The sequence below is a fragment of the Trachemys scripta genome, chromosome 6 (genome assembly GCF_013100865.1).
Source record: "Trachemys scripta elegans isolate TJP31775 chromosome 6, CAS_Tse_1.0, whole genome shotgun sequence".
Classification (NCBI taxonomy): Eukaryota; Metazoa; Chordata; order Testudines; family Emydidae; genus Trachemys; species Trachemys scripta.
The window spans coordinates 85,457,864-85,468,881 of NC_048303.1; positions in this window are offsets into that span (position 1 = coordinate 85,457,864).

Below are 11,018 nucleotides of genomic sequence, written 5' to 3' on the forward strand. Positions count from 1 at the left end.
CCTTTTGTATTCTGACTTTCCTCTACCCCTTCTAGCATTTTTGTTACCTCTGTTGGTGTTAGAGCACTTTCAAGTGCAAGCTTGCATGCTATCACTTTTCTAAAAATTCTAGCTCATAACCATTTGCATTTAGCTCTAAGTAAAAAGATATGCCAGCAAAAAAGCCAAACACAACAATTAATGTGTCAGGATCCAAAGTGCATTTCACAATACTAGATCATGTTACAGCTGATGTCAAAGCTAACACATTGTTAATCTAATAAAAGTGCACTGTCATTTATCAAGATGCCTGCCCTGCCTATACTAAGATTTTATTTAAGAATTTGAATGAGAAACAAAAGAGTACAATTTTCCGTTAGCTTGTAATCTAAATTAACTAGTGATGAGCAAGCCTTAAGAGGTCTGAGTTTGAAGAAGCACCAAGAAGCACGGAGGTGGAACTGTAGCTTTTTCAAACTGTCTGAACCTTTTAAAAATGCAAAAGAAATTAGGCTGGAAATTCCTAAAAGACCGTGCATTTGCTGTTTTCTGCATCTATGCTATCGTGAGGCCTCTCATGTTGTCTTGTTATCTGTTGAGAGATTCCAACTGATCCTCTGCAAATACATCTAAGCCTTGGTTCTTACTACCTGCAGTATGACGGTTTCTTTTTAATGTACAATGAAGTGCATTTAATTGTATATAAATTACAATTCATATGAAATTTCATATGATTTCAGTGGGAGTTGGGTGCTTAGATGCTTTTGAATATCACATTAGGTGCCTATCTGCAGTTTAGGTGCCTAAATACCTTTACAAATCTGGCCCTAGAAGCCTACTTTCCACTAGTTTTCAGTTAAACAAACTCCTACTGGCCTAAGTCTCTTCTGAAAATAGAACGGAGGCTCCTAAGTGAGGTGCCTTCAAAAACGTTGCCTTAGGTGTCTAACCTACTTAAGTGCTTTGAAAAATCCCACTAGGTACCTAAATACCTTTGAAAATCTGGTCCGTCCTGCCTGAGACCCTTTTCAAAAATGGGACTTAAGCTCCGAAATAACCTAGGCAATATCCACAAAAGTATTTAGGTACCTGCCTGTCTCTTTAGGCACTTCAGTCCACCCTTTAGGCTCACTGACATTCCCCAAACTGCTGCTCAGCTAGTCCCCTATGTACCTGAATTTCTTCCGGTTGGCATTTGCAAAGCTGCCTAAGTGCTGGTGCTGCTTCAAAGCTAACAAGCTACTTAGACCCCGCGCTCAAGCAAGGTGTGGCAGCAGGATTGTCAAACTAGGCAGGGGAATGTCTATCATGCCAGCAGGGCCGAATCCCATATGTGTGCTCTGAGAACACATAAGCCCTCTCACAAAGACAGTTGGTGCAAACAGGGCAGAAATTTGTGTATGTCCCCTGCTAGTTAAGGTGCACACCTGGGATGTGGGAGCTATGGATTCAAGTCCCTGATCCAATTAATAATTTTTATTTCAAAGTGCAACAGCTCCAACAGGAAAGATTGAGAAACCCATCCCAGGGTATCCAATAGCCCACTGATTAGGGCACTCACCTGAACTGTGGGTTCCGGTCTCTGCTCTGAATCAGGCAGAGCAAGGATTTGAACCCAAGTCTTCCTCCTACTAGGGGAGCCTCCTAACCACCAGGCTATTGGGTATTTTGGAGGCATTCTCTTGCTCTAGTTTTTCCACAAAACTTGCAAACAAGATTGTCAAAAAATTAGTTTCTTCCAAATGGACTTCAGCTAGAGCAACTATCTAAGGAGCTGGCCTGGCTTAGGTGCCTAACTCAAGAAAAGGGTTCATGGCTAAGGATCCCATGTGAAGGGAGGCACCTATTAGGCCTGTTAGTCAGGAGATTAAGGCCCAGATCAGTGGGAGTTAAGTGCTTAAATGACTTTGGAGGTCTGCTACTTTCCTCTGTATTTTGTTCCTGGCTAGCTTAGGCAGCTCATCATGCTGGTTTCTGAGGAGTCCCCTCTTCGATTCCTAACTCTCCCCCTGTGTTGTACAGGGAGCTAGGGACGTAACACAGAGCTATTCATATTTTCTCTCCTTATTTTAGGCTTCATAACTCCTATTCCATTTTAAAAGTTCCTCCTTCCTGTAGCTGCTCTAGTTGCTCTAGCATGGACATAATTGTGGGTCTCCCTAATGCTCCCATCTCTCCTGCAGCACCCCATGGCATGATTACCTTCTTACCCAACCAGTAATGAATAAAACAGACCCAGTTACCAGATTTCCTGGGGTAGAAAATGGTGGCGGAAAGGAGGCAAACGGAACTTGACACAGCACTTTGAAGTTTTAAAGTATTTTTTCCTTCTAATGCAGTCTGGCAGCAGCAGTTTTCTTGTAGATTCCACAAATGAAACCATTTATTTTTATTGTACATTCTGGCAAAATACAGATTCACCCTTCATCCCCTAGAGAACTGTCTGCGGCCTACAGTACTTTGCCTTGATGAAAAGGAAAACAAATTCTGATGATGATTGCACCTGACTTGTTGAAATATTTCATCTCCTATGCTGTGCACGACAAAAGCAAGTGGAATGTTTAAAGCAGGGTTTTCTGGGGATTCTCATTGCACATGATGGCCTTATAGCTGACTGGAAAGAATAATATATGTAGTTAAAAATACCTAATAAAGAAATAAAATCATAAGTGCAAAATTGCTAAAGATGGCTGCCACACTGTATTCAGGTGAGGATTTGAAAGCTCACCATTTCAAATGAGAAGTGAATTTTGTGAGCGGACTTGTGAAATTTTGAAAATATCTGAAAGAAGTGGCTGAAATACTGGGGAGATGGAAATATCAGGAGCTGCTAGCAGGGCCAGCTCCAGGCACCAGTGCAGCAAGCAGTGCTTGGGGCGGCCAACGGAGAGGGGCGGCATGTCTGGCTCTTCTGTGGAAATTCGGCGGCAGGTCCCTCTCTCCCTCTCTGAGGGAAGGACCTGCCGCCGAATTGCCACTGAAGAACGATGCGGAAGTGGTAGAGCTGCCGCCAAAGTGCTGCCGATCGCGGTTTTTTTTTTTTTTTTTCGCTGCTTGGGGCGACAAAAACGCTGGAGCCGGCCCTGGCTGCTAGCTCCTCAAATGTAACATGTGATCTGAAAGCCAGGCTGTGCTCTCTCTGCTCTTACCTCATCACCAGTCAGAAGGACTCTATAACTCAGTGGTTCTCAAACTTTTGTACTGGTGACCCCTTTCACATAGAAAGCCTTGAGTGTGACTCCCCTTACAAATTAAAAACACTTTTTTATATATTTTTATATATTTAACACCATTATAAATGCAGGAGGAAAAGCAGGGTTTGGGGTGGAGGCTGACAGCTTGTGACCCCCTCTGTAATAACAACCTCACAACCTCCCTGAGGGGTCACGACCCCCAATTTAAGAACCCCCGCTGTAACTGTTTCTTAAGACAAGAAAGTAAGGTTTGCATGGGTCTCAAGGACTGATAGGAGGAGGTAGTTGGGATGCCCGGGGTATGGTTCTTGAAAGTTTGAGTTCCCAGAGAATCAACAGGGATTGGCCCACTGATTTCACATAACAATATTTAATGTTTGAGCTGCAGATAAATCCCAGATTTTCCAGCAGAGCAGATATTGTTATAGAGACAGGTCACCTTGTGCAAAGACTCTCAGTTCTGCACTGAGGTGTTAAGTATTCCTTGCTCTGCTAAAAGACATTTATATTCACTTCATACATGAACTAGACACAGGAAAGAGCAGAGAAAGTTGTAAAATATAATCAGAAAAGTTGGTGTACATACCAAGACCCTTAAGGACTTCATGATCAAAGTACAGCAATAGTTGCATATGCATTCCCCTGAGACCCAATGTCTATGCAATAATCCCTGCCATTTTTACCAGGCAATAACTCATTGTTAACTGAACACTAAATCTTTACTGATAATAAGTTTGGTCTAGTTCTAGAATTGGGGTTTAGAGGTTATGAACCAAACTTTCTCTATACAAACTCTTCTACAACACAAGTAGCACAGCAGGTTCAGCTGCCAGGCAGCCATTGGCTTCTAAGTCATGGGTGCATTCTGTGCTGCCTGAGGGTTAGGACTTGATCCCATTCCCACTGATGTCAAAGGTGAAACTCCCCTTAATGCTTCTATGATCAGAATTAACTTTTTCACACACTCTTAAGGCTATTTTGAAGGGTGAACATGCTACACAGTGTGGTATTTCCTGAATCTTTTCCCTTGCTGCTGACCATTGACTCAGGTTCCACAGACCTGAAGAAGAACTCTGTGTAAGTTGAAAGCTTGTCTCTCTCTCTCTCACCAACAGAAATTGGCCCAATAAAAGATATTACCTCACTCACCTTGTCTCTTAATTTATAGTCTGTCATCTCTAAAAATCCAGACTAGAGCCAGGAAAACAAACAATTTATTCAGTGAATTTAACCCTTTCCTCTTTTTGCAAATTGTGTGTGAAGAGAGTTCCATTTTTACTCATTTGTTTCCTGGTTTAAAATTAATTGAATATTTTTATCTTAATACACTTCAGCTTATAGATTGCTGATGACCTGTCTGGTTTAAGTAATTCTGTATTTGCAACTCAATATTCCAAGTATGTGACTGCTCATCTAAATCATGTAGTATTGTTTCTGTTCCTTAAATAACAAAATCTTTATAAAATATTTCCCTTCTTCCCAAAGTGAATTTTCGTATGACATGCAACCTATTTTGCTTTGTGTTCGAACAAACGGAAAAGGGTGAGAATAGTTGTTACAAAATTCTATTTATTTTTCTAGTACTTATTTTAATGTATAGGCTCACACAAAAGAGAGAGAGAGACACACACAGAAAGAAAGAACACCTATCCTCAATTCTAGGTGCCTTCAACAATATTTATTCTAGGAGCCTTCAACAATGTTTTATAGTGTAATAGTTCTAATGTATAACTCCAATCCTAACTGCTCAGATTAAATAAAACAAACATTTACACATACTTGCTCCCCTCACTACCCCATGGAGCACAGGTTAGGCTTTGCACGTTTGCAACACAACCTAATAGTCAGCAGACTTGGGATATTTATAACTAGAGAGGGGAAGGGGAAGGAGTGATTTCCAAAGTCAAGAGGCCCTCACTTGTTAGCAGCTCCCTGTCTTGTATACTGTGAGAATATAACTTGAATGTCCCAGCTGATTGTGACTGCCAGCACTGTGGCAGAGGTGAAAGGTGATTTCTCAGGTAGGCAGAAGTTGCCAACATTTTGCAAATAATTTTTCTCGCTGTTCACCCAGCTCTAGTCTTCCTAAAGGTCCCATGAGTTGGTTGTGTGTCAACACAAAGAATGAGACATAGGAGACAGATGCCATGTCCTTTGAAGACAATGGCAGATTTCACTTTATTTCAGGGCATTTTGGATCAAGCCCTAATGGAGAAATAGTGCAATTTGTCCAAAACAACAAAATTATAAATACTCTTTACTGCCAAAAAGGATACAAGGGAAGCAAGCTCATAAATTATACCTGATCTGGCAAAGCAAAATTATGTGCTAACTATAACCCCCATTTGATCCTACTTCCTTCTGACTGTACTAAATACTAATTCTAGGCCCCAATCTTGCAAAGATTCAGAGTTTGTCTGCACTTGAAACACTACAGCGCTACCGCTGTGCCACTGAAGCGTTTCAGTGTAGACACTACCTACACTGATAGGAGGGATTCTTCCATTGACCTAGTACTGTCTACATGGGGACTTAAATCAGCTTAACTACTCCTCTCAGACGTGTGGATTTTTCACACTCCTGACCGCATAGTTAAACTGACCTAATTTTCTAGTGTAGACCAGGCCTTACCCAGGGACTACTCCCTCAGCTAGGATGCTGCAGAAAGTTAAGCATGTGTGTAAGTCTTTACAGGATATGTGACTACACATAGATTAATCAAAGGCCAAGTTATTATACTTGTAATTGGCTTATCTTACAGACCTTGTTTGAAATTTTAAATAAATTGTGATTTTTCTCCTTTTGACTTTATTAATGAGATTTCACTTGAAGGAATATTTTTAAGAATACCTTATTTCTGGCTTGTGGCCAGCCCCAAAAGCAGTTCTGTTTTTTTCACAGAAATGCAGATCTTCACAAAAAATAAAACTTTTCAGCTTGTAATTCCCAAGCGACAGCCTCTCTAGCCAAATCACCCTTGGAAATATATTTTAAACCATTTGAGCAGGGGAAAATATTTGAATCTTTGCCTGTTTTGCTAAGGCTCAGCATCAAATTACACACACAGAGCTTCTGGTTCTTTTAAAATGTTTTATGTCTATACTATTTTGAAGTACATGGAAAGCGGTATTTTCTTAAATAAAATAAAGCTTAGTGGCGCCAGTATTACATCAGTGACTGTAACTATTGTATATGTTATATCCTTCTTATGGATTTCTCAGTCTTAATGCAACTGACTCAATACACCAAATTAGATGGACGAGGAGATGGGAATGCAATTGAGTTCTTCTGGAAAACAACAGCACTATTACTACTTGATTTATTATTTTCAGTTGATGTATGCCACATCCTTCATCTCATAATGGAGACTATGACTGAAAACTGGGATCAAAGCCCAGTTTTATGTTAGAAAGTTTTTTCATTAGCAAATAAGAGCCAGGAACCTGCTACACTTAATAATGTGAATAATCATGAGTGTAATTTAAAGCTTAGACTGAGGTGTGTAGACAGAGAAGACATAGAGCCAGAACTTTAGCTGGTGTAAAATGGCATAGCTCCATTGACTTCAGTCGACTCCAATGGAGATAAACCAGTTTACATCAGCTGAAGTCCTGGCCCAAAGATGTGTGTTTGTGTGGACCATATATGTAGATGTGATATCCAAGTGAAATATTACATTGCAAAGGCATGTGATAAATAAGTATCTGAGCAATTTATCAAAAACCTATGATTGTATCACCTGCCCATTAATCTGTCTCCCAGGACTCATTATAACATTCCAAACTCCTGAGCTACTTCAGACAGCACCATTTATTTTTTAAATCCACCTGCCAGAGAATATTTCCTCCTCCCCCCGCCAAAAAAAAAAGTGGAATTTCCTGACAATTTAGACCTGCCAGAGGTCCATGACAGACAAGATTCAATCTTTTACCAGTAACAGTTTTTCCAGACATAAAAATATCATATCTTTAAAATCCAATATTTCATGGTCCTGCAGGTCTTCAAAAAGGAGCATTATCCTATTGGAAGTGGGAGCAGCTTCCCAATAGCAGCCAGCCAGCACTCACTTTTAAGGCCTGAGACTTAAAGGGCCTTAGATTGGACTTTAGAACTGTGACGTTCTTTTATATGGAAAAACTACTTTAAGGTTATTTTTAGAGGTGTTTTACATTTATTATTTTTAATTTTCCTTTCCCGCATGGTAATTAAAGGACCTGGCTTTACAGGCCAAGGGATACAAGAAATAGTCCTTCTAAGATGCTTTTTTTTTAAAAGCTCTAAAACATTCTTAAAGAGTTTGTATGTAATATATGTGGTATATACAACACACAGCATGTGCTTTGGTGCAGAAGTTTTAATGGCACTTGTTTGGGATGACGATGTAAACTCACATGTGGCATAATAAAACCACCCCAAACTCATGCTGATAAAACCATTAAGCCATACCATGGTCAGTGTTTCATATATAAACAACCAAAAAAACCCAACACAACCCTATGTTAAAAGACTGTTAAAGTTGCAAAGTCAAGCATTCAAAAGTTAGGACATGCCAGACTTAAAGGGTCTTGTGCAACCTTAATTTGAACCCCTTGTGAATATACATTATGATACAGTCTTGAATTACCTGAAAAAAACAATGAGGAGTCCTTATGGCACTTTAGAGACTAACATATTTATTTGGGCATAAGCTTTCATGGGCTAAAACCCACTGCATCAGATGTATGGAGTGGAACATACAGTAGGGAGATATAAATACACAGCATATGAAAAGATGGGAGTGGGGGCTCAGTGCTAACCAGCCAATTCAATTTAAGTTGGAAGTACTGTAGGCAATTGTCAACAGTTGACAAGACTTTTTAATTGACATTTATTTACATGATCACACTATTTTTCCCCACAGGACCCCTGCCTCATTCAGTGAGTAGATAGTTTTCAATGTTTATTTTTTTTCTTCACATTCAATGTGTGGTCCCAGGCCTATTTAACACACATCATCCAAAACCTGCACTGGGTACAAAATTATTAATTTCCTCCTGGGTGTTTTTGTGGTGATCTCACCAGAGTAGCAGTGGGTACGGCTATGCTGCAGTTGGGAGCACACCTCCCAGCCTGGGTAGAGAGACTTGCGCTATCTTGGCTTGGGCTAGTGCACTAAAAATAGGAGTGTGGATGTTGTGGCATCAGCGGAGACGGGGCTATCCAATCCCTGCCCAGATCTCACCACAACACCCTGAACTCCTATCCAATCTATCACACACAGACTGGCTCTTTCCCTCCTCCACTTCTACTCCTATCTCACTACACCCGACACACACTCCAGCTCCTCTCTTCCTCTCCCTTTGCTTCTATCCAACCCACCATCACCTGACTCCTGTCCACATATATCCTCCCCAGCTGCAGCTCCCTCTACACCTCCCCACCCTGTGGCTCCTTCAACACTCCTCTCTGCAGCCATTCATCACTCCTTTGCATTCCAGTGCTGCTTCTCCCTCCCTCGCCTCTGCCTGGGCTCAGCAGAGGAAGCGTCAAGAGCACAGGAGAGCCAGTCTTCCTTCCCTCAGTTCCTGGGTTCAGCCCCATAGAGACACATAGCAGACAGGAGGAACAATTGTAGGGAAAATACTGCTCAACTCCTGCTTCCCTGGGCTGGAGAATGTTCAGTGCAGAGGATATCTTTGGGGACTTTATCTCCTAAATTCTAACAAGTCCTTACTAAGAATGTGTGAACTGAGATATTTCAAAGACTTATAACTTGGCCAGATGTGAGTATTCTTTCACATGGACCACAAATGACACATCACTGACATCAGGGCAACTCCCCTTACAAATGTCAAGTCTTTGCTTCAAAGTATGGGTGCACTAGTACTTCTCAATGAAGTAGCAATATGATTAGTTTTAACATGAGCAAAACAATGTATTTTTTCCTTAATACCATTCTCAGAGGCAGCTGAACCCTTTTAGCTGAAACTTTCCCCCAAATTTCAGCTTTAAGTAGAAATACAGTATAGAAAATTTCAGGCTGAACAGTTAAAATTTGGCAAAATTATAAGCAACTAAAAGCAGGGGCTTATAGTGGGAACCATACCTAGAGGCATAGCTCTACCTATATTATATAATATTGAATGTGAAATAGGTCTAAAATAGAACACCAGATTCAAACTTTAGCCAAAGTGTGATCCTAATCCAGACCTTAAAGAAGAGTTCATTATTGCAATCTATTATTTTTTATTTATTTATACAGCATCCAAAACTGTGCTAGACACTTTACTACAAAGCATACCCAAGCAATAAAAAAATAAAATAAAATAAAATAAAATAAAAGGTCCCTGCCCTGACAGCTTGTAAACCAAGTAGACATGAAGGAGAACACAAAGACCTAGAGGATGGGTAGGAAGCAGGGGCCAGGATTACAAATGTAAGATCGTGAGTTGGCTTTGGCATGGGGCCTGGAGTTTTTTTGTTTGTTTGTTTGTTTGTTAATGTGTGCATTGTAGTAACTGATTTTTTTGTTTTTGTTTTTGGTGGGAAGGAAAGAGGTTGTGTGGGCTGGATGTGGATGGGAAGGGAAATCGTGGGAGCTTGTGGTGATTATAACGCAGAGAAAAGGCAGGAGGAAGAGAAGACGAGAGACAATGGGCTGGGGAAGTGAGGATTGACAAACTAAATTATAGCCAAACCTCCGCTTTTCCCAACACCTCTCTCTCTCTCTCATCTCTCTGGCAGAGAATATAAAATTTTATTGCATTCATTAATTTGTTTTCAAGAGTCACAAATTATGCTGAGATTTTATCTGCCAAGTCTGTACAAGGAGTTGGAATGCTACTGCCAAACCCTACTTGCTCAGAGTAAAAGCTGGCAACACCCAAGGTTCTTCAGCTAGTAAAAGAACTTGTTAGTTCACATTGCCCCTTTGCTCGAGAAGGGTGGTTCCATGTTTCTTCACATTTCGGCTTCCTCGCTGCCTTGTGAAGGACACCATGTTGCAGTGATCCTCCCTATTGCCAAGGAATCCTGGGCACAGCTCCCTCCGGAGTCCAGTTATTTCAGGTGTTGGCCAGAGGGAATTTTCTCCCCCCCAGGGCCTAGCAGACAGCATTTGTGATGCTCCCATAAATTAAATCCTTCTCTTTTACCATTTTTTCCCCAAACCAACTTCTCAGTTGAGCTACAGCAGCTCAGAAAAATATGACACAGTGGATAAGAGCTTGACTTTTGATTTTTTTAAAAACCTCAAAGTTGAGGAACAATCCAGTGGCAAGGAACTCGTTCACAGTAGCAAACAGAGAGAAATCTCTATGAAATGTTAAAATAAACAAGTAAATGATCTCACAGCAGCTGCACTGCTCTCTCTCTTGCTCCCTACTGCAACAGGACTATCTGACAAGATGACTGAACCATCCCAGGCTTAAATAAATGTGGTCCAGTGGTCACAGCAGACACTGGGATTCATGGGTTATGTTAAGAGTTCTCCTTATAGACTTGCTGTGTGACTTTGGGCTCTGTGCTACAATTTAATCACCTGTAGTATGGTTATAATGATCCTTACCTCTCACAGTGGAGTTCACTAATATATGTGGAAGAAGGAACTAATATTTTCATAAAGGAGTATATGTTATGTGCCCTTTTAAAGCATGGTGCACCTGTCACTTTAATGTGTGGCACTTCAGGATGAATTCTGGCTGAGTTTGCCAAAGCTTAGTCCAAGGATCCCAAAAAAGAGAGCCTCTCCACAGTCCTTCTATTGGCCCTGGTTTAAAGCCATAATATGGCCCACAGTAGTTAGAAATGGAAACAGTTTATAAAATCATACAACCCATATCCTTGCAAATGCAGGATTATTTTCTA